This window comes from Sapajus apella, unplaced genomic scaffold, assembly GCF_009761245.1.
Source record: "Sapajus apella isolate SASKATOON/1434 unplaced genomic scaffold, GSC_monkey_1.0 scaffold107, whole genome shotgun sequence".
NCBI classification, from domain to species: domain Eukaryota; kingdom Metazoa; phylum Chordata; class Mammalia; order Primates; family Cebidae; genus Sapajus; species Sapajus apella.
The window spans coordinates 335,177-358,584 of NW_022437047.1; the positions used below are offsets into that span (position 1 = coordinate 335,177).

The 23,408-nt window shown below is 46.6% G+C and overlaps 1 protein-coding gene and 1 long non-coding RNA gene across 3 annotated transcripts in view; both read right to left on the bottom strand.

Moving 5' to 3' along the window:
* LOC116537140 (calcium-activated potassium channel subunit alpha-1-like) overlaps nt 1-23,408 on the bottom strand; it is a 529,994-nt gene that overhangs the window by 321,617 nt on the left and 184,969 nt on the right. The gene's annotated exons all lie outside the window — the stretch shown is intronic.
* On the bottom strand, nt 16,508-23,195 carry LOC116537143. Its single transcript, XR_004262979.1, has 2 exons — nt 19,932-23,195; nt 16,508-19,898 (listed from the first exon to the last, which is right to left on the bottom strand). It is a non-coding gene; the product is annotated as an uncharacterized LOC116537143 (long non-coding RNA).

Sequence of the window (23,408 nt, forward strand, 5' to 3'; positions counted from 1 at the left end):
CAGACTCCCCATGTGGGTAGCAGCCCTGCCTTCTCCTTCACATTTGTCCACAGTGCTTGGGTGACACCTGGATGCGTAGCCCACACTTGGTTGAAACCTATGCAGCTGAGAGGCCCTGCCTTCTCTTTATCTTCATTTATTCCTGTCAGTTGACTGCCAATCATCCCACACCTACCCCAGAGGCACTGGTCCTGCGGTCTCCCTGGTGTGACAGTGTGGGCTGCCCTCCCAGCCTTGCCCAGGTGGCAGGACTTTGCTGCTGAGAACAGGGCTGTGATCCTCAGCTCCCCAGGGCTGAACTGAATGACTAAGAGCCCTAATGATCCTGGTATTTTTCAAGACCTGTCTTCAAAGGCAGGAGGACATTTTAAAATGCATGGGTCTCTGCTAGGTGACACAGCCTGCTTAGGAGTCTGCTGGCATCCAGTCTGGGACAACAGAGCACTTCAAATAGGGGCCTGTGTTCATCACAGGACTCTCTGTCCACACAGGGCCTTGGCTGCTGAGGCTGAGAGAGGATAAGCTAAGCACAGGGCAGAACAGGCCGCCGACCATCTGCAGACCCCAGCGCAACCAGGAGGCCACAGACAGAACGTGTCATCTGATTCAAGAGTACAGGCTACAGAGCCAGACCAACCGGCGACTGGCATGGATTCTCTGTCAACATTCATTCCCCATCTCTAAAATGGGCATATGATTCCCACTTCACCAGACTGTAGCTCTTATGTGAAGGACTCTGCAGTGTCTGGAACGTATTTATGGCCCCCAAAATAAATAGTTATTGATGACAGTGATGAGAAGAAAATCCAAGGGAGTAATCTTCAAGGCCTGCTTCAAGTCTTGCCTTGGTAAAGCTCTATTGGGCTCAAATAAAGCTTATACGATGTATTTTTTAGATAACAAACATGTATATATGATGACCGTATGCTGAGTATTGTTCTGAGCATTCCCTAAATAGTAATTCATTGAATCCTTATAACAACTTTATGTAATATATACTATTTTTGTGCCCATTTTACAGATAAGGAAACTGAGGCATGGGGGTTAGGTGAATGACCCCAGGTCACACTGCTCTAAGAGGTTGAGCTGATATATAAACCCAGACAGCCTGCACTAGAGTTCATGTTAGTTAAAGGAGGATACAGTGGGCTGTTGTTATTATGCTTGTAGATGTTGACTGTTATAGTCTCTTGTCTTGTGGAGCAAAGCTAGTCTCTCTCCTTTCTTGATGAATGGTAGGAGCCTCCCCTGTAACATCTCTGAAGCCCCTGCAGCACGTGATAGAGCCAGCCAGAGTGAGCTTGCCAGGATTTGCTGTGCCCTCTGCCTTCTTCAAGGCATCCCCCAGCAGTGCCTTAAAGGGCAAAGCCTGCAGGCCTCCCTCTGCAGCACTGCTGCATGCCCCACCTCCCTCCAGGGCCACGCTTTCCAGCTTGTAACCTGAACCCAAAGTAAGAAATATGTTTTACATCGTGACCCATACATACCTACTATATAAGTAATTGCAATACAGGATTCATGAAATGATACCTAACACTATTACAAGAGATATACTTTGATAACCTGTATTTTTTTAACATTGATTGCAACTTAATAATCCTCTTAGAAAATTCTTCTTAGGGGAGTTCAGTTCCAACATCTAGCACATGCAATTTCTGAGCTTCGTGCATAGCAGTGCTTCCCAAAGGAAGCCCTGCCTGGTGCACATCAGCATCATGGTGCTGTCCCAGCCCAGATGGTAACTCAGATCCTCCCCTGAGCCCCAAGCCTGGCTGGAGCACCCAAGCAGTGGAAAGTCAGTACAGGCTGGGAGTCAAAGACTCATTCAAGGCAGTGCTCACAGCAGACACACAGTGAAGAGCCTTGCTTTAGGGTCTGATGGAACTGAGTTCAAATCTCACCTTTGCTAGTTACTAACTCAGGTGTTCTTGGATGGGTTCTTAACCTGTCTGAGCCTCAGTGCCCTCCCCTGGAAGGGGGCACTATTAATAAGCACCACAGAGGGTGTTAGCTAAGATGTGGAGATGACTCGGCATAGCACCCAGGTGCATGATACTGAATCAGTGCCAGTCGGTGGTGCTGGGAGGTCTTTGCTGGGCCCTCTAAACCTAACCCAAAACCTCACAAGGGCCTTCCCTCCCCTCTCTTTTTGTCTCCATATTTACAGATTCAACAACCTGCAGAAGAAATAGCAGTACTTCCTAGCACACAGGTAACACTCAACAAATGTCTGAACCAATTAAGCAAGGGCCCAGGCTTTTCCCCAATAAGTCATCCATTCCTGAGCATCCTTTTGAAAGAAGATTTTGTTTTTATAATCTCCTCCAAGTTCAGTGACCAATAAAGTCTGCTCCATGAATTTCACTCATTCAATCACAGCTGATATCTCCAGATCCAGGATAATGCCCCTCTCTACAGGTGAGAAGAGAGAACTGGGAGGTCCCAATGTAGCTTCCCCAAGGCCCTCCCAAGTTACTGTCAGTGCAGAGCTGGGGTGACAGAGCCCCTGCTCATCACTGCATATGTTGCCTTCCAAGATAAAAGCAAGTTGCTCAGTAAATAGCTCATTGCCCTGAAGACAACGAGGGCCCCTCTGATGAGACTAAGCACAGGACTGAGGAGGTGAAGAGCATCAAAAAATGGATTTCCACATGGGTTAGACTGTTCACGTGGCCCAGTGGGGGAGACAATCCTTAGGGAAAGCCTAACTCCAAAGCCCAGAGAAGGAAGGGAAACTAAGGAGTGTGTTTTGCAGGCTGAGTTTTCTGAAGTTATTTATAGGAAAATTCATTTCTGTGAGAGGCTAATTAGTCATGACAGTGCTTTGCTCCAGATATAATTGCACTGGTCCCATTCCATCTCTGTGGGTCAGCCTGTATTGGAATTTCCATTACCTATTGTGTTTTGGCTACTGGAGAAAAATGTGTTTTGGGGGAAGAAAGAGGGGTCAAGAGAAAACATGAAAGGCTGGAATATCTTGAATATCCATAAAAACCATCTGTGATTTTTAAACTTCATAAAGATGATGAATCTCTGAGAGCCAGAGAGTCTTCTTGGAATCTCAGCCCTGTCTGCGGGAACTGCTCCTGGCAGGCAGTGGGCTTTGAAATCCAAGCTTCTCAGGCAACAGAGCAAAGCAAGTTCCCCCAGCTTGGCCACTGGGGGTGGAAACAAGACCCAGGAAAGGGGGACTAATTGGTCTTCTTACCTAGCCACCAGCCCTCAAGCTGCCACGATTGCCGGGCTGTGGTAACTGAATATATAGATATATAGACATACGGGTCTGACGCCAGAAATGTGCAAGTCTGCATGGATGAGTACGAATGGCCCCACCTCTCCTGCCTTCTAGAGAATAATATACAGTTCAAGAGCCAAAGATGCCTCAAGGTGAACTGGTATACCAAGTTGGGAAGGGCCACCAAACCACCCAGTCCCCCAAGTCTTAGAGGCAGGGGCAGAAGGGGGTTTTAAGGACTATCTAGCTCAGGGTTTCTCCACCTCAGCACAATTGTCACTTTGGCTGGATGGATAAACTTTTGTTGTGGGAGGCTCCTGTATACTGTAGGAGGTTTAGCAGCATCCTTGGCATCTGTACAGTAGCTATCCTCCTCTAGTCCACCCTCATTTTTAGTTGTGACAACTAAAATGTCTCCCAGCATAGCCAAATGCTACCTAGAGGGCAAAATCACCACCAGTCAAACACTGCTGGTCTAGCCTTACAATTCCCAAAGTAGAATTCCAAGGAATATTAATTTCATAAGATTCTCCCTAACACAGGTATTCCATGGTCAACTAAGTTTGAGAATCACTGCATATTGTACCCTCTTTTGGAAATTCCCCATAGCAGTATATTAAAGACCCTCAAAAGTTCTACAATAAGAAGAAAACCGTTTAATTATTTCGTTTGACCTAGCATTTTGTAAGCTTTCTCAAACAAAACCCCTTTATTCCCATATTTGCAATTTCAGAGTTCATGTTCCTAATCATATATTGTGATTTATATATATCAATGTGTATATATCATATACACATATATATGTGTGTGTGTGTATGATATATCAGGCAACCCAACCTCCCACTGAACAGAGGAACTGAAGCAGTAAGCAAGTCAGGATTCTAAATCCCACTAACAGATGAGTGTCAGAGCCATGTATAGAAGCTGAAGTCCTGATTCCCAGGGAACCTCCTCCTCTTATACAAATGATTTAGATGCAATCCTCAAGAAGATACAAGAAACAAGAAACCATGCTTTCACAGCCATGTCGCAAGCTGGTTTGTGAAAGGAGAGTGAAATCTTGGGACCCCCAGCTCACTATGCTAAAAGGAAGAGTGAACTTTGTCACGCAAAGACTGCTTTCTCTTTGTTCCTAAACAGATTGCTGCAAGAGGTAAGACCACCTATCTCCTCAGGTAGCCTCGCTCACCCCGACGCTGTAAATTAACAGCTTATCTTCACAGGTAAGGGACAAAGACAAGACTAGAAATCATCCCTCTGCCCACCCCAAGACAAATCCAGATCTGACTTCTTCCTCTACCCTATGTTTACTTTATCTTAAGTGAAACGCAGATTCAGAGCAGAATCCAATGCATTATTGACTGTCCCTCTTTTCGCTCCTTCCCACTCTCTCCACTTTACATATTGAAGTTCTCAAAACCCTCTTTGGAAAAAGCACAGGCCAGAGAGTCTACTGTAACCTTTAGCTCTTTTTCATGGGTACATCCTCAACCTCAGCAAAATGAACCTCTAAATGGATTGAGAACTCTTTCAGACATGTTTTGCTTTATAGGCTCCACCACCACCATGCAGAATACTCACCTGGGAACAACACCTAGTGAAACATCAGCATTTATGTTCCCCAGGAGAACAGACAAAAGAGGCACTTCTTGCCGACATAGTTGAGAAGGACCTCACAATGGTGATAACAAGAGAGGGTGCAAGAAGGCACCATCCACTCACATCACGCCCATGCACCTGCCAATCTATTATAAGTACAAGTCCCCTGAGAATCACTAAACCCGATTCGTCTTTATATCAATGCAACACTCCTTTGCATTGTGGCAAGCACAGAGTGGGCCTTCATCAAGTTAACTGGAAGGGATAAACTGACAGACAACACATGCCAAGGTCTTGTCCATGAATATGCCTTGATTATAATTCACAGATAGTCACTAACACAATAAAGCCTCCCCACTCTTCTCTGTCCTCTTCACGATTTTCTTGGGTCATATTCTACGCTGGCCTTTCCAAGCTGCAGAGAGCTACTCTTTCTAGGATGGCGGCTCCCTGCTCCCCTGACACGTCCACTGTCATCTCTTCACTTGCACCAGTTCAAAAAGATGAAAGATCAATTTCCAGCTCAGATCAGCTGGCCCAATATCCCTCCTGAAGACAGCACATCAGGGGACCAGTTTCCTGTCACTCTAGGCTAGAAAACATGCAGTGACTGGCCATTCAGTCTCTTGATGGTCTCTATTGCCAAAACCAGGCACTGGAGAGGCCACAGATTAGCTCCCATTCTCAGACTGCAAAACAATAGAAATAATATTGACAGAGAAACTGGATGGTATGACATTCTACAATTTTCATGGGGACTGAAATGTAATCATGTCTTCAGGCCTCTGGTATCTCAAAGATCCTCTTTCAGCCCTGGGAACAGAACAGTGTCCTAGAGATTGCTCTAATCCTTTTGTGACATTCTAAGCAGAGTGTAAGGATGCAGGAATGGCCAAAGGTCTCAGCCAGAGGGCAGACCTGGGGCCCTCTCTTGGTTTACCTTGGCTCCAGCCAGTCCGAAGAACACACAGGCGGCCTGCAGGCCACTGATCCAAGACTAAGGGCTTAACCCTAAGGCAGCTGCAACACAAATGCTGCAGCAACTGCTGGATACTTGCTGCTTCCTATGAAGTCTGTTCTGTCTAAAAAAAAAAACAAAACAAAAACTCACAGTAAAAGGCATGGAGGTTGGGATGCTCAGCTGCAGGGCAGGAAAAGCACACAGCAAGCCCCTCACACCTGCAGGACTCCAGGCTCAGAGCCACGGCTTCACTCTACTTCTCTCCCTTCCTTTCCCCTTCTGAGCCCCATCGGGTTACTAGGATAAAGTAGTGCTTAAAGAGAGGCCAAAGGGACTTTGCCCCGGTGAGACCTTTTTATTGCTTTGCACAAAACTCATACAATCACCTTATGTTCCTTCACTTAATCAGTCACTTATGGGCACTATTCTAGGCACTGCATGAGACAGGGAAGGCCCTGCTCACCTGTCGCTCTTACTCTGTTATGGTTGTCATAAAATGCATCAAAAACAAGCAGTCATCCTGCTTTTCGTCCTCCCCCATTTCACAACTGTGGAAGTCACGTACAGCCATCCACTGTCAGACTCATGAACTTCAGAAGCAGAAGCAGCCTGAAGATAAGCTTTGGAGTCACTGTCATAGCAACAAGCAAACTGGCATGTAGAAATGAAGACACTCAAATGAGGGGCCCAATCCCTTCTATGGTCAATGAGAAATAGAGGCCCATGAAAGGGAAAGGCAAGATACATCCTCACACAAGGAAGTAGGGGCAGAGCCAGGCCCAGACAGCAGAGATCTCAAAGGTCCCCATTTTCAATTTTGTGTTTTCCCGATACTATCGTTTCAATGGGGCCATTTAAGACTGGGACATTCTGGTCCCACTCAAAACAACAACAACAACAGGAAATCATTAAACTTTCAACTTTTAAAAAATCAGCCAGGTTGCAAAACAGACTTTCCTATCCTATACCTGGGCAAGAGAGACTTACAGAGGGGGAAGGGACAGGGTGGGGGAAAGCGGAAGGTCATGAATGGTACGGGGAAGGACTGAGGGAGGATGGGAGTGGTCATGGTTGGGGTGGAGTAGAGATTAGGGAGACATGAACCTCAGATAGAGGTGAGAAGAGATCATGGATATCTGTTCATGAATTAAAAAGACTCCGTGACTTCATATTCAGGGAGGAGTAGGACTTAGGAATCAGGCAATGGTTATGAGGTAAGGTTTTTAAAACAGGTGATTTCTTTCATAAAAATTTGTTAACTGTTTATTTCTCAGGAGAAGTTTTCTTTTTCTTTTTTTTTTTTCTTTTTTTTTTTTTTTTTTTTTTGTGAGACAGAGTCTCACTCTGTCGCCCAGACTGAAGTGCAGTGATGTGATCTCCACTCACTGTAACTTCTGCCTTTCAGGTTCAAGCAATTCTTGTGCCTCAGCTTCCCGAGTAGCTGGGATTACAGGTGTACACCACCACATCAGGCTAATTTTTGTATTTTTAGTGGAGATGGGGTTTCACCATGTTGGCCAGGCTGGTCTCGAACCTTTGGCCTCCCAAAGTGCTGGGATTACAGGCATGAGCCACTGTGCCCAGCCTTAAGATAAACTATTTCTTAACCCACATATTCATGTTTCATAGTTCAAGAGCACAGCAGGTCAATGACAAACCTCTAGGTAATTCAACCCAAAGGAATACTTGATATTCCAATATCACTTTGCACTCTGAAAGATACCTCATCTCCTCAAAATCTTTCATAGAATCATAATTTCTGTAGAATCTGTATATGCCATCTTTTTTAGTTCAGCCACAGCAAACTTACAGAGAGTTGCAACCCCCAGAGAAATAATAAATGCACCAACAATATGAAATTGCAGATGCTCAGCCAGAAGGCCATGTATCTGAGGTTTTGTCAAAGCACCAGAAGCCATGGTAGTTATTATGCTCAATAGGTATGTCAGCTTCAACACCAGCATCTTTCCTGGCTGATTAATTTCATTTTTTTTTTTAAGACAGAGTCTCAGGCACCAGACTGGAGTTCAGTGGCGTGACTTCAGCTCATTGCAACCTTCGCCTCCCAAGTTCAAGCAATTCTCCTGCCTCAGCCTCCCGAGTAGCTGGGACTACAGGCGTGCACCACCATGCACAGCTAATTTTTTTGTATTTTTAGTAGAGATGGGGTTTCACCACGTTGGGCAGAACAGTCTCAATCTCTTGACCTCGTGATTCACCCGCCTCGGCCTCCCAAAGTTCTAGGATTACAGGCGTGAGCCACCGCGCCCGGCCCAATTTCATTTTTTGACAGATGATTTTGATATCACCAATCCAATCAGTGGCACCAACACACTGTAGCACAATATCCTAATGGTCCCGAGGCTGAGTCCCAGGCCAGATGGGTAACTGCAATTCCATCGAGCCTTAGCCAGCTACAGAATGCTTCCCCTTCAGGAAGCTCAGTTAAACTTTTTATGTCACCAACACGCCCCAGCCTCAGAGTTGTCCCTTCCTCACTCAACACACAGGACATTTATCTTCACCGTCACCATCTAGCTTCAAGCTTCCTTTGGCTTTCCAAACCACGGCCCCCACTAACTACATGCTCAGGCCTGCAGTAGAGCCTGCTGACCATTGGCAAGGGGCCTTGGCACATCCAGGCATCTGCAGCAAGGCCTGCCTTTCACCTTCTAGGTTATTTTCTTTGTGAAAGAACAAGCTGCTGGAAAATCAGATTGCACCAGAACAGGTAATCTTCTTGCTGCTGTGGATGTATGTCTCGATCCTATGGAAAGGAGGTATCTTGTTCTGGACAGTGTAGGGTAGAGTTGCTGGCGGTCAGAACAGGGAAGCATTATGTTCAGGAGAAACAGCATTCGTGACAACCATTCTCCCCACACACATCTTGAGGCCAGCCTGCACCAGGCTCAACCCTCTCCTACGCGAGAGGCTGCCCTATCTGTGCGATGCGTTATGGACTGAGCATACATTCTTTCGTATGAAGACATTCAATGCTGCACAATGGCATCTCTCACTACTGGACCCCCAAGCCCAGATGCAGTTGCTGAGGAGCGGGTGCTCCATCAATACAGGTGAAATAGATGAATAATAACACATCCAGGTGCCTGTGTCGAGCACTGGAAAGACAAAGAAGAAAAAGACACCACCCCTGCCTCCAAGGATCTTTTTGGCTAGTGGAAGTTTCCCCTTTGTTATTTGTCACTGGTGGGGTCAGAAATGGCATCAAGGTCAGTGGGTTTTGGACTAATCTAGAAGAAGTACTGGATCAGTGCTTCTTAAATGTGTTATTAACATACCCCCATCACAGCTTCTGCCCTATCTGCATGACTCCTATGCTATTCACTAAACTTTTTTCTTTCAATGAAGTCAATTTTTTTAACTAAATAAAGATATCTTTTTGGGGGGGACAGTTTCATTCTGTGTCTTAGGATGGAGGGCAGTGGTGTGATCACAGCTCACTGCAGGCTCAACCTCCCACCTCAGCCTCCCGAGAAACCGGGACTACAGGCATGTGCCACCACATCTGGCTATATTTTTTTTAATTTTTTTGTAGAGATGGGGTCTCTTTCTGTTGCCCAGGCTGGCCTCAAACTCCTAGGCTCAAGCGATCTTCCTGCCTCAGCCTCCCAAAGTGCTGAGATTATAGGAATGAGCCACTGCAGCTAGCTTAAATAAATGTATCTTAACAATACTCTGCAATATGACCACATGTGAAAAACAGGTATTACCAGTGAAGAAATAGAAGACAACCTTCAAAATAAACAAAATAGAAGAAAGCTTTCTAAATAAATGCAAAGCAAAATCAGGTTATGAAATTCTAGGTGGATGCCTCCGTTTGTAAGTAGTCTCAATGGTGCCTGTTCTGCCTTTGCTCAAAAGGGAGACAGGCAAGGGTTAAGAAATGTTCAAACAGCAAGCTGAGACTTTCTCCCTGAGATGACTAGAAGGACTGGAAGAAAACTGGAAATGAACTAAATTACTCCTTAGTGACTCAAGGTCCTGTCCACATATCACTAGAAGGTACCTTCCACACCACCCGTGGTGTGGGAAAACCATAAAGCCGAAATGAGCCTTAACATTTCTTTCACTGTCCAGGTTCTACAATACTGTAAGCAGATTACTTAATGTCGAAGAAATCAAGCACATGGAAGACAGACAGCACCTAAACACCACAGGTCTATTGACTGAATTAGATTTCTACAGTTTCAGGCCCCTCCCAGGTTCAGAATATCCTAGGTCTTCAGGTTACAAATGAGGACAGAAAAGCCCACAGAGAGGAGGGGATGTGCCCAACCCATCTGTCTGGCAGTGACAGAGCTCAGAAATCTTCATTTTGGATGAACCACGGGACCCAGACTCCTATAAAGGGGAGGGCTTGTAACATCCTTTTATTCCTGATCTTAGGCTACCTGTGTGTGCAATATGTGTTTCCACCACTTAGTGAAGTCCAGTCAAATGGCCCTTACAAAATGAAGGCGATGACTTGGTCGAGGCCCTGCAGGGAGAGAACATCAGAATTGTGAAAGACTGAATTGGATCTCCGGATGTTCCTAAGACCTGCTGGGGGAAGTTGCACACGTCTGGTCCAAAACCTGTTTGTAAGGAAATCAGTGAAGACCATGACAAAGCTGGCCTTCGCAGGCCACATACCCAGGCCCTGCTCTCAAGCAACATCCAGCTTGGATAGATTTTTCCAGAACTCCAAATGGAGCTGGGCTAATTTAACAGGTTAAACTCAAGGCATACCAAACTTTAAAACTTCAAACCTGGTGGACAGCAGGTGTGAAAGGAGTTGGAATTGACTACAAGAAGATTCTTCACTCTCCAAAAGCAATCCTTTGTAGTCTGAGCTCCCCTAAACACTTAAGTGTTTGTTAGCAGATTATTAACCATTTGGCAGGAGGGCAAGCACTAAAGAAAACATAGAGAGAAAGGAAGCAGAGGGAACTGGAATCTCTGCACCACTGGTTTGCCAAGCTTTGTGCTACATGCTTCACTTATGTAGTATCTCATTTAACTAATCCTCCCAGCAGGGTTAAGACTCTCCATTATACAGAAAAGGAAACTGAGCACAGAGAAGTGAAGCAACTTGGCCAAGGTCACACAGCTACTACAGCACTAGAAGCAGGGGCTGTTTCTAGCGGTACATGGCATGGCCTTCCTAAGGAAGTGCAATTTGCATTTTGTTATCACCATGTACTAAAACATACCCCTCTGGCACACAGCATAATAACAGTTTATTGATATGAATATACATAAATGCTTAGAATGCCATACACAGTAAAGAGGACCATTATGGAGCTTAAAAATTATTACAGGTCAGGGGCATCAAAAGAAAATTATCTGAATATGCCAGGCTAGCCAGTGTGGGGATTCCTGATGCCTAAAGCCCTACTATGCCGGTCTGTTTCCTTTACACACACACACACAAACACACACGCACACGCGTGCACACACACACAATTCTTCAGCCAAAATGTTCCACTTGAGTGGATGGAAAAGAAAACCTGGAGGTATATGTTTAGCTTATTGTTGATGCCTGGCGTTCCCCGCTCTGCCCTCACAGGATCTGGGATTCATCTTGACCACCAAACAGCAGAGCACAGAGCTCCTTTATCTAGGGTGGGTCAGGGCTGCTACGGACCAGCATTGTGTGGCTGTACCCTCCAGAAACTCTGGATGTAGGGTGGAAGGATTGTGGTACCTGGTGGACAGCAGGTATGAAAGGATGGAGGGAAAAGAAAAAACAGGACAGGGAGAAAAAGGAAGGGGAGAGAGGGAGGATGGGAGGCAGGAAGTTTGGTTAAAATATACTGTCAGTGGCACTGGATAAAAATAATAGTCTTTTCTGTGACTGAAAGCATTTCTAAAAATCAAAGATAGGAACAGCTGCTGTGCTATGGTGGTGGGATTATGACTACTTTTGTAAATGTCTTTTAATGTTCTCATATAGGTTTAGAGCAGGTAAAATTTTGGAGCAGAAAGATATAAAAACATTCATGGATAGAAAATTCAGAAGTCACCAAGGGGAACTTGGTTTGTGATCATTTTATAAAACAGTGTTACATACGTTCCTACTCAGACCTAACCCAGACCCTGAGAACCACAACCAAGGCCCATTGGGCCAGGCTTCTGGATTTCACAGAGCTTAATGGGGCTTCTGGTGGCAGGGGCTAGTCACCCACAAAGAAAGGCCACGGCATACAGAGGCGGGAGGCCTGCACCCAGACCAGGAGCATGCTCTGTGCACAAAAGAGGTGACCTCAGGAAAATCCCTTACCTGGCTGACTCGGGTCCTCTTCCTTAAAGTAAGAGGTTGCCTGTGATCAGAAGTGACAAACTCAAGTGCTTTAAGGAGTTAGGCCGGGAACACAGAACTGAATGGGCCATCGGGGACTATGTGGCCTGGAAATCACACACCCGGAGGCAAAGGGTGCAGCTGCTACTCAGACCCTAGTAAGTGCTGGGCCCCACACTGCCTGCCAGTGTAGAGAGGTTGGGAATCTATACTTTTTTAAATGTTTGGTTTAATTATTATTTTTATTTTTTTATTTTTAGAGATGGGATCCCACTCTGTTGTCTAGGGTGCAGTGGTGCAATCATGGCTCACTGCAGCTTCAAACTCCTGAACTCAAGTGATCCTCCCACCTCAGCCTCTCATGATGCTAAGACTAGAAGCATGGGCCACCACACCAGGAGAAATCTAGACTTTCATGTGGGCTGTAATTTTTCTGTTGGCATCTAGTTTCTAAAATGTGTAGAGCCAACCACAGTGTCTGAACCTATAATTCCAACACTTTGGGAGGCCAAGGCGGGAGGATCACCTAAACATAGGAGTTCAAGACCACTCTGGGCAACATAGCAAGACCCCATCTCTACAAAAAACAAAAAAATTAGCTGGGTATGGTGGCGCATGCCTGTATTCCTAGCTATTTCGGAGGCTGAGGCAGGAGGATACCTTGAGCTCAGGAGTTTAAGGCTGCAATGAGCTATGATCACACCATACTGTGCTCCAGCCTGGACAGCATAGTGAGATCTTATCTCTAAAATATTAATTAATTAAATTTTTAAAAATATTTTAAAATTCAAACACCCTAAAGGCAACACCAAATGTGGATGTGTTCTCTGGGTTAGATGTTCCAGAAATTTCCTAAGCATGCTACATCAAGCCAGCTGCTGTCTGCCCTGCTTTATTATTGCATGCAGTAGGTATTGCTGACCCTTTGGCTCCCCCAAGACACCACTTTGGTCAGAAGAGAGTGGCAAGAAAGTGGCAAGAAGTAGAGCAAGCACAGCTTCCCGGTGGAACTTACCAGATCTGTTCTTAGATTAGGAAGGAGACCAGGTAGGGCCCCATCTGAGATTTCTTGGGCCCAGGGAAAGGTGACAAAGTGCTCTGCAGAAGCACTGGACTCAGTGCCTCCTGACTCAGACTTTCAGACTGGGCATCTGAGACTCTTGCAGTCCTGGAATCCACTGTGGATCCCAGCACAAAGCTTCTCTAACTTTGACATTCCCAAGAGTTCTGCATTCTAACAACCCGCCAGGTGATGGGGCTGCTGCTGGGCCACGGACAACACTTGGAGGAGCAAGGCAGCACACCTACAACACACCCTCCCCTTCCCCTTTTCTCTGTCTACCTGTGGCCCACAAACAAGTCTCCTTTATCCCCTGAAACCCCTCCCTCTCATGCTCTCACCCCAGTTCTTGCCTATTTCTAACAAAACTTCTGAAAGTGCAGCCTATGCCTGCTGCCTCGCGTCTCCACCCAACCTCCTCTCTGTTTAAACCCCATCATCGGGCTTCTACTCTGCACTCCACCATGCTCCTAGAATTATTCCTTCAGGCTGGTAATAACCTTCTAATCACCTAATGCAATGGCCTCTCCTAAGATCCTTTCCAAACAAAGCACTCTATTTTATAATAATCATAATAATGGCTAATACCTACCAGTTGGATATTAAATGCACCAGACACAGTCCCAAGTCTTTGCCTCAGAAGTACTTCAAATGTATTATCTTACAAATGTATTATTATCTTGAAAGGCAACCTAGAAAGCACTTTAGAGGCGGAGCTCAGATGTTGTCATTTCTGAATTAGAAATAATTTGGCCTCTTCCGAAATCCACTCATGCCATTCGCTTTGTGACTGGGGAGTGTTGGGGGGAGGGGTGCAGGCAGGAAGGAAGGAGAGTGTTGATCCCAGAACATCTGCACACATCATCACAACACACATCCCAACCAGCTCTGATTTCTCCCCTGGCACAAAGCAGGAAGAGACAGGTATTTGGGAAAAGCTCACCACCCCAAAATATCTACCTAAACCCTGAAGGCTAAGTCAGCCCCTGGGCTTTCTGAAAGTAGCCAAGGGGCAGTCCTTGGGAAAGGACAGCATTGCTTATCTTCAGAGCACTTCCACCTGCTCCAGTGGGGTTTTATTGATACCCTGTGGCCCAGATGCCTCCTGTGCCTTTTAGCTGCATTCATGGGATGGAAGGGTTGTCAGGGAGATTTCCCACATGGGGCCTCTTCATACACCTCAAGGTGATACCATGGCCACAGAATGCCATGTGAATGGTTCCCGTGGAGTCCCGCAGAGTGGTGGCAACCTTCAAGTCCATCTGATTCATACAAAAGTTGTTTGACCGTAAATAGCAGCTTTCTCCGGTGTCCCATGCACAGTAAAGACCCTGCAATGGGCTGCCTATGAAAGGCTTTGGGGCCAGGGCCAGGGCGGGAGTGCTGGACTCCCAATCCCGACACCATAGCTTCTCCACCACTTCTTGTTGTGTGACCTAGAGAAACCCTCCTATCCTCTCTGGGTCAGAGCTTTACAAATGACGCCACACCAAAGGGAAAACACAAGCAAATTCTGGCCGTCTCCTGTGTTCAAGGCAGTGGACCAGGTGCTGGGTGGAGTCTAAAGAGACATACTAAGGAGTTCAGCAGATACCTCAGAGCCCTGGCCTAAGCCCTTTGCACGTTTTTAATTCTGACATCAACTCTACAAAGTGGGCATGACTTTTATGCACATTGTATAGGTGAGAAAACTCAGGCAGAGAGAAGTTAAAACTTTCCTAAGGTCACAGGGTTAAGTAAGAGGCGGAGCAAGGGCGAAATGTGAGCAACAGCTTCGGAAGCCTGCACAAGTGACCACCACAAAACACTGCTTGCTAGAGAAGCCCAAGACCCCTTCTCTGCCCTCCAGGAAGACTCGAACCAGGGGAAGGAGCAAGACAAATGTGAAGATTTAAATGCTGATAAAATATTTAAACAACTATTTGAGATAATAGTGGGAAAGACGCTGCCAGGGAGAACATATATGCCAAATGAAAGTGTTCAGACAGAATCTCTAAAGGTCCGGGAAAGGGGGACGGGGAATCTCTACCGTGAGCTCATTCTGAGTTGGAAGAAGCCTGGGAGGTTAAATGTTACTGTCTTTTGCAGGTTGAGCAGGATTTGATCAGGAAAGAGTCGGAGAGAAAGCATTTCAGCAAGAATCAAAATGCAAAGGGGTAGCTCTCATGTTGGAAAGGGGGTGAGGAAGGGGACCCAGGCATCTGGGATCACCTTCCCTTTGACATCCACACTGCCTTTCAATAAAAGAAAAAGCGGGCCGACTGGCACCTCCTGAATCACCTTCCTGTAAATAGCATGCTTGGTATCGGGGAAATTCTCCGGAAGACACAGTTTTTACTTAAACAAGATCAAACCCCTCACCCCACTCCTCCATCCGGAGACCAGAACCTTTCATACGTAGTTCCTAAAGCTGTAAACCCAAAACCCTTTCATATGTGATTTCTCAAACTGTAAACCCAAGACTTCAGCTGTAAATCCAAAACACTTTCACCCGTAATTTCTTAGCTGCAAACCTAAGATTCTTTCATGTGTAATATCTAGAGTGTAAGCCTATATAAAGGCAGAGCCTCTCTTTGTTAGATGAGCTGGGTCATTTAAACAAATCATCGCCCGGCTCCCTGCCATAATAAGCCTTTTCCTTCCCAGCTCGGTGTTCGAAAGATCTGTTTCTCATGGCCACTCCTGCCACAGTGAAGGACCCTGAATGACAGAAGATGGCTGAGGGGAGCAGGAAGGGGGAGCTGAAGCCAGGTCTGAATTTTGCCCTATAAGTAAAAGGGAGTCACAGAGGAATTTCGGTAGAATAGAGGAGCAACATGACCAACATGCCTGCTGATGACACACTGGATACACTAGGGGTGCAAGAGAGAAAATTAATAAGTTCCCCAAAGTGTTGGCCACGGAGTCCTTGGGTCTTGACAAAGAAAAGCAAGAAGTGAAGGTCCTGATACTCCTCAGAGACTGACCAGAGAAGGGGGGTCCTCCAGCTGGAAGTCTTCAGTTGGGTTTCTTCCTAAGAACTGTTTAGAATTTGGCACTCTGTGTCAGAGAAGCAAGCAAATATGAGCCAAAGTCCCCCCACCCCCTCGCAGGGTTATATCCAGAGAACAGAAGTTTTTAATGCTATTTTTAATCTTTCTGTTGACCAAAAACACACTGAGAAGAAATGAAGCGTCAACATCAACAAGAGGCTCTACACACTCCCCTTTCTTCCCTCCTATTAACCACTCTGCGACCCTGCAGACTCAACATATGGTCCACCAGCTAGGCGGCCCCTTCTGATCCTGGATGGGTTGATCTGCTTAATTATTTGGCAGCTATAAATAGAAGCATTGGACAATAGCCTGAGTGGTTTCTTTTTTTTTTTTTTTTTTTCTTTTTTTGGTCTTGCAGACAAAGACAGGGTCCCTAGTTGGCAGGACTGGAGAGTAGGATTTCACTCCCTCCCTCCAGGCCTTGTCTTCTACCTGAGCCATCACAGCCTCAGGATGGCTTCAGAACTGTCCTGGATCTGCTAGGGACAGCCCCAGCCCAACTGAGCCAGCAAGGAGATGTGCTGGGGTCACTCACAGGTCTTAGAGTGAGGGCGGGTTTCAGGAAAGAGATCACCCAGGAGACTCTAAAGGTTCACTTGCTTTAGGCATGTCCTTGCCTACGGGGCCAAGACCTCACTCTAGTCACCCATAGCTTTTCCTACCTTACCGCTCACTGCACCCATGTTGAGCCTTCACTCTCACCCCCACCCCGCTCTCAGGCAAGAGCAGCCACCCTGAGGAATGGATGCCTCAGGATCCAGAGCCAGGAGGTGAGCAGAGTGAATGTTCCCGGTGCCTGCAGGAAGAAGCCTGGCACCCAGGGTTCCCGTCACCACCTGGACCCCGCCACCTCTCCATCCAGGATGGGCTTTCTGTACTCCACCTATAAGCCCTCTCCTGCCCCAGCTCCTAAGCTGTTCTCCCTACCCCTAATCCTAGCAGGGACCTGGCATGGAAGTCAGATGAGCCTGGGTTGGCCTCTTGAGTCTGCTTCTTTACTAGTTGTAAGATCATGAGCAAGAGGTTTCATTGCTCAGTGCCTCATCCCCGCCCCCCGCCCCCGTACAATGGGCACAATAATGACACTGACCTCCAGAGACTACTTATGAAGACCTATCAAGATAGAGCAGGTAAAGGTTGTCATCTAGAGCCTGGCATACAGCAAGTGCTTGCTAAGGAGTTACAGGCAGCTTTTTTCCGAGTCCAACTCCCATCGCCTATATGCATAGACTCGGCACACATTTGCTAAGTCGCTGGTTTCTCCATGCTCCCCTCCTCCTCCTTCACATTCAAGAGAAACAGCCAGGCCACCACAGGAGTCAGCCTGTTTGACTTTGGTACCTGGGGCTCCTGACCCACTCAGTGTGAATCCGAACGCATTTCCCTGAGTGTCTGATACCTGCTATTTAATCTCCGTCACCTTCCCTCCTCCTACCTGGCTCAGGGTCCCTCACTCCGCACAGGTAGCCAAGGTGGAGGGGAGAGCCCTCCTTCCTAATGCTTGTTTGTTTTTCCGCTCATGTGTTTTCTCAGAGACAGGATAAAATGGTGACACCCGGGATCGGGGTGGCTGGGTACACACACATAGACAGGGAAACCAGGGGAAAGAAAAAGCCCCTGGGGGCCACCATTCTCCCACGAGGGGCCAGACTGGCTCCCAAAAGAGGAAGAAAGGCTGTCCCTCCCAGAGGCCCATATATGTTTTCCCAAAGCAAAGTCTCTGTGGTCCCAGCAGGCTTCCAAGATACTCCTGCAGGCCAGGGACTGGTTTCTGTTTGTCTTGAAGCCCTGCATTCATGGTCTACCATAGCCACCAACCTCCTTCAGATCAATCACTATGCCCCCATCATGGGCATCTGCAGAGCTATTCGTGGGTTGTAGTCATGACTTGGAAAATTCTTCTGAGGGGAATATAGCTAGGCTAGGCTTCACAGAGAACATGAGGGCAGGATGACATGCTGCCAGTCAGAGAGGATGGTGGTTCAGAGACCCCAGCACATGAGGAATCAGCCCTGCCTGGCACTGCATTGGCTCTCAAGTAGAACACAGAGGGAGTGGGCTTTGGAATCAGAGGCCAGGGATCAATTCCTAGCTGTGCCACTGCCTAGCTAGGTCAACTCTGCTGCTTCCTCTAACCTTTCTCAGCCTCAATTTCCTCATGTGAGAAATAAAAATAAAAATATCTTTGCAGAAATAAGACCTAGTGTTTGACAGATCAGTAGGGTGACAATATTTAAGAAAATTATTGTGTATCTTGAAGCAGCTAAAAGCGTAATTCAAATGTTTCTAGCATAAAGGCAAACATTTAATGTGATAGATATCTTAATAACACTCATTTGACCTTTACAAATTATATTAATATATTAAATATCACATGTACATGTGTGTATTTATTATCAATAAAAAATAAAATTAAAATTATAAAAGAGAGACTTCCTGCATATGAAATAGAGATTACAAATCCTTTCTAAGCACACACGGGATACTGACCTGTGTGCTAAGTCATTAAAGAAAGAAATCCTTGTGCAAAGGACCGTTTTGAGACTATGAGGCTTTAATGTAGAAAGGTGACAAGCACATAGCAGGACCTTACTTAACAGGGCTGGGGCTTGCCAGCATACAAACTTACTTCACTTACTTGTTCAGACTCCTTCTGTGCTGGGAAAAGAGAGTCCTGAGACTTACCCAGTTTTTCACCACAGTAAATTCTCCAAGGATGAAGAAAGGGGGAGGAGAAAAAAGCACTTTTCTCTCTCTTCTTCAAAAGCCAGAGCAGCCAGATGAAGCATGGTGTAGGTGGCCAAGCAGCGAGATCCTTAAATAGCAACTAATGACTTTGACTGAAATTAATAATGAAACGACACCTGTTAGCTCACTTGGAGCCACTTTAATTTGCCACATGGCAATTATATTCACTATCCTATCAGCTGGCCCATGAGCTGTAAAATGCTATAATGCCCTGCCATCTGCCTCTCTTGTCTCCCACGATGACAGACCGAGGCTGTCCTCAGGGTGGTTATCAATTCCAGGGCTCCCAACTACTCTGGAGGTTTCCTGGGAGCTTCCCAGGCATTCAAAAAGACTTGGGAACCACCGGTCCCAGTGAGCCCTGCTGAGTCCCGGGGAGCAGCTGGGCAGCCTCTCTGAAGGTGAATGTTCCCCACCGAGCAAGGGGAAAAACATGCCCAAAGGTTATTGACTCCCTTCTGTGGTTGGGTCCTTAAAAAGCCTTGCTGGATGACACAGGGAATTCCCCACTTGAGCAATGAACTACAGTGTCACCATCCACATTATCTCCCCAGACAGAGGGAGGACATAAGGAACTAAACAGGCCCCCAGCAGGCCATGAGATTTGGTTTCTATAGCAACTCAACTGAGGTTGGATAAGTACCAATGAGATACCCAAGCGTCACCCCAGACAGAGCCAGAATTCCGGAATCCCAATGGCAAGGACCACCCAGCAGCGTTTAGAGATGCAAAGCAAGCTTTGGTCATGTTCAGAAAGACTCAGGGAAGCCACAGGAAAAAAAATGGGTCTAGGATCCCCACTTTCTATAAGGCAAGCTCCAAGACTATCTGGCTGCCCAGAGCTGGTGTGTAGAGCTGAGATGGGTCCATGCATTAGCACGCTAGGGATGTTAACAGAAAATAATCCACCATCCACCTCTGCAACTTCCATATCCTCTTCTCTCTCTCTCTTTCTCCCTCTCTCCCTCACACACACACACACACACACACACACACATACACGTACACAGACACATGCACACACGTGCATATACATGAAGAAACCAAAAAAGATCTTGCAATTATTCAAAAGAAACTCTAATTGATTTGTTGATCAGAAAAATATCAATGAATGACCAATTGCAACAAGGTTCTTTAATGAAAGTTCCTAATTAGCTCTACCTTTGAAGACTTCTATTACGCTGCCTGTAGAGTAATTGCTATGTTAGCTATGCGATGTTTCCTAATAAGACCGAGCATTGGTAGAGAGGGAGGAAGGGAGGGACCTGAAACCCAAACCCAGCCCCAGGTACAAACTAGCACAACTAGCAGCCAGCGTACTGGCTTCTCAAATGCTGATATTAACTCAGGAAACTCAATCACACCAGGGACCTGCTTACTGTCCACAGATGTCATCGCAGTCATTGGTCAAGCCTGAGAGAGGCTAGCACAAACAGGCAATGGGCCATTCTATCTCTCCTCCTTCGTCAAATCCCAAAATACCACAACAACACCCAAGCCGGGGCCTCTGAGGACACATGAGAGGACATCCAACTTCATGCAACAGGGACTCAAGTTATGGCCCTTTTGCCCAAAAGGCAGCATGGGCTGGAGAGAGAAATAAACACAAGAGGCTAGAGACACGGACAGGGTGGGTGGGAAAGCTTAGAAGGCACGGAGCAGGTAAGGCTGGCATTGGGAGGGAGCTGGCTGGACACGGGAAACCTGCCTCCATGAGACAAAGCCTCTGTTTCTGTGTCCCGATCTTACAGCTCCTGATTCCCCCAGGCCTAGCTAAGGAGACCGTTGGACCACCAGTGAAGTTGAACAAAATCACTACCTATGAAGTCCCTTCAGCTCTGGAGCTGTCCAAGGAAACAGATACATCTTCGAGGCCAAATACCAGCCTTTCACCATCTGAGGGGCTATTAGATGCCCAGCAAATAGGGGTTTCCTGGCTGGTGGCTTCCGGCCCAGATGCCAGTCCAAGAGCTAGAGTGGCCTCTCCAAGCTTGGGAGTTAGGAAAGCTCTACCCAGATCCTTGGCACTCACCTCAAAAGAGCCCATGAAGAGAAAAGAATGAGAGGGCCCAGGGAGATTCTCAAGGCCCCGGTCAGCTACCCTAGAAGTCACCTCGATCTTAGTCAAGGATGAGCTGAGCCTTGAAAATCCAGACTCTATGTGAGAAGAAACAGATAATCTCAGTTGTCCAAGGCAATAACCTAGAGAACAACCAACAAAAGCCAACGGGGGTCACTTGGGAAGACACACCCCCATGTTGGCCTGACTTCCTTAGAGTGGGCAGGAGAAACAGGCTTCAGTGGATAGCTAGAAAGCAACAACAGAGAAAGTCATACCAGAGGTGGCCCTTGGCCATTTCTCAAGGTGACAGCCTCCCTGCCCAGGCATCCACACTGCAATGGTTTTCATATTGGCTCTTCTTCACAACATCCTCTGTTTCTGCCTCCATACCATTGCTCACAGTGTTTTGCTTAGCTGGCAAGCTCTTCCTGCTCCTTTCTGCCTTCCAAAGCCCGACTTGCCCGTCAGGGTCAGGCCCAACTCAAGCTCCTCATCAAGTTATGCATGCCATGGAGATGTGCTGCCCCCAACCGTGTTTCAAAGAAGGACTTGAGGCTCAGCTTCAGGGAGTCGGCTTAGCAAACAGCCCCAGGTGTCAGTTCCTTCAGGGTCAGCCTCAGCCAAGGTCAGCCTTCCTAGGAGAGCCTGCATCTGGGGACGGAGTGAGGTAGGGTACAGAAGCACAGCAATTTGGACCCAAAGAGATCACCTCTGTTGGATAAATCCACTCCAGAGCTGTCTCTGGGTTGGCTGAGGTTTTGTGGAAGCTGCATCAGCCCTCGACTTGTCCCTCTTGCCACTCCCGCCTCTACCTCTCCCTTCTCAGTATGGATTCCTCATAAACGTAGTGAGTTCAAACTGGTTTCTATCAGTGCCCATCCCCCTCCACAAATTCAATCAATGGTCATTGTTATTATAGCCCATGTTTCTGCCACAAAAGGTGCTCAATAAACTTTTGATAAACACATGGGATAATTTAACATCTCTACTTGCTGACTGAGCTCTTACAGAGCCTGCTGCTCATTCAGGCATACTCATAGCAGCTGCTGATCAGGTAGACAAATGACACGAGGCCAATGATATAAGTATGCCATCACAAGAGCATGGCTTCCTCTGGCTCCCTGGGAATCACACAGCATGCTGGCTCCTGAAGACCACACAGGGAGATGCCTCGCCTGAGAGGCTTTTGATCCTGGGATCAAGACCAGTGGCTCATTGGTACCTCTGCATCCATCCTAAGTGATGGCTCACTTAGGAAGTGATGGAAGGTCAGCTTTAGTGACACCTTCTCATCAGCAGCGCTGTCACTAGGCGCCAACAGCCTTGCTCATCACGGCACTTTAATCAGGATGGCATGACACCACCGTAAATCTTAAAAAGGTTATAATTAGAGATGCAGTTAAAACCGAGGGTTTAGTGTTACTAAAGATATTTGCAGAATTTAGTGCAATATAAATAGCAGGGTTTATGGTGTCATGCCTAAAATTTTGAGCAGGCAGATGTTCCAAGGGGACATTCAGAGAATGTCCATCCAAGCTGGGATTTCTCTCACCTGATTCTTCTCTCCCGAATGTCAGAGTTCTCAGAAATAGATATCCAGAGTGTGCCCATCCTCATAAAAGGCTGAAAAGATCTTGCTAGTCAAAGAATAGGACAGCCTTGCACTAGGACACCTGCTGAAGCTCAGTGGGGAAGCGGCAGCCCCTCAAGCTGCTGGAAACACTGTCTCCTGCATGGAGAGCTCACAGCTTCATGACTCCATTGGCTCCGATTTTAAAGCAATCTTGCAGAAAAGGGCCAGCATTTATCAGAAAGAGGAAATTATTTTCTAGTATGATATCAACTGGAGTCTGCCGAGTACACATGACACAGAGAACAGGCAATCAACCCACCAACAAGGATAATTGTCACAGTGCCTACCACCAGCCAGGCCTCTGCACACATTCACTATATCCTCACAAAAATCCTACAAGGCCATTGTTGGCATAGTCACTTTACATAGGAGAAAATCAAGGCTTGTTGAGTACACAGCTAATGCAACATACATAAAACTGATCAGCAGTGACATCTAAATTTGAATTCAGGTCTGTTCAATTCCAGGGTTCTTTCAGATGTGAAAAGGAGGTAGGGGAAGGGCCCCTTTTCTTTTCCCTCTGTGTATGTCTGTATTGTTTGAAATTTGTATCAAGAGCATGTTTTCGTCTCTACTAAAAATACAAAAATTAGCTGGGTGTGCTGGTGCGTGCCTGTAGTCCCAGCTACTCGGGAGGCTGAGGCAGGAGAATTGCTTGAACCTGGGAGGCAGAGGTTGCAGTGAGCCGAGATCGCACCACTGCACTCCAGCCTGGTGCCTGGCAATGAAGCAAGACTCTGTCTCAAAAAAAAAAAAAAAAAAAAAAAAAAAAAA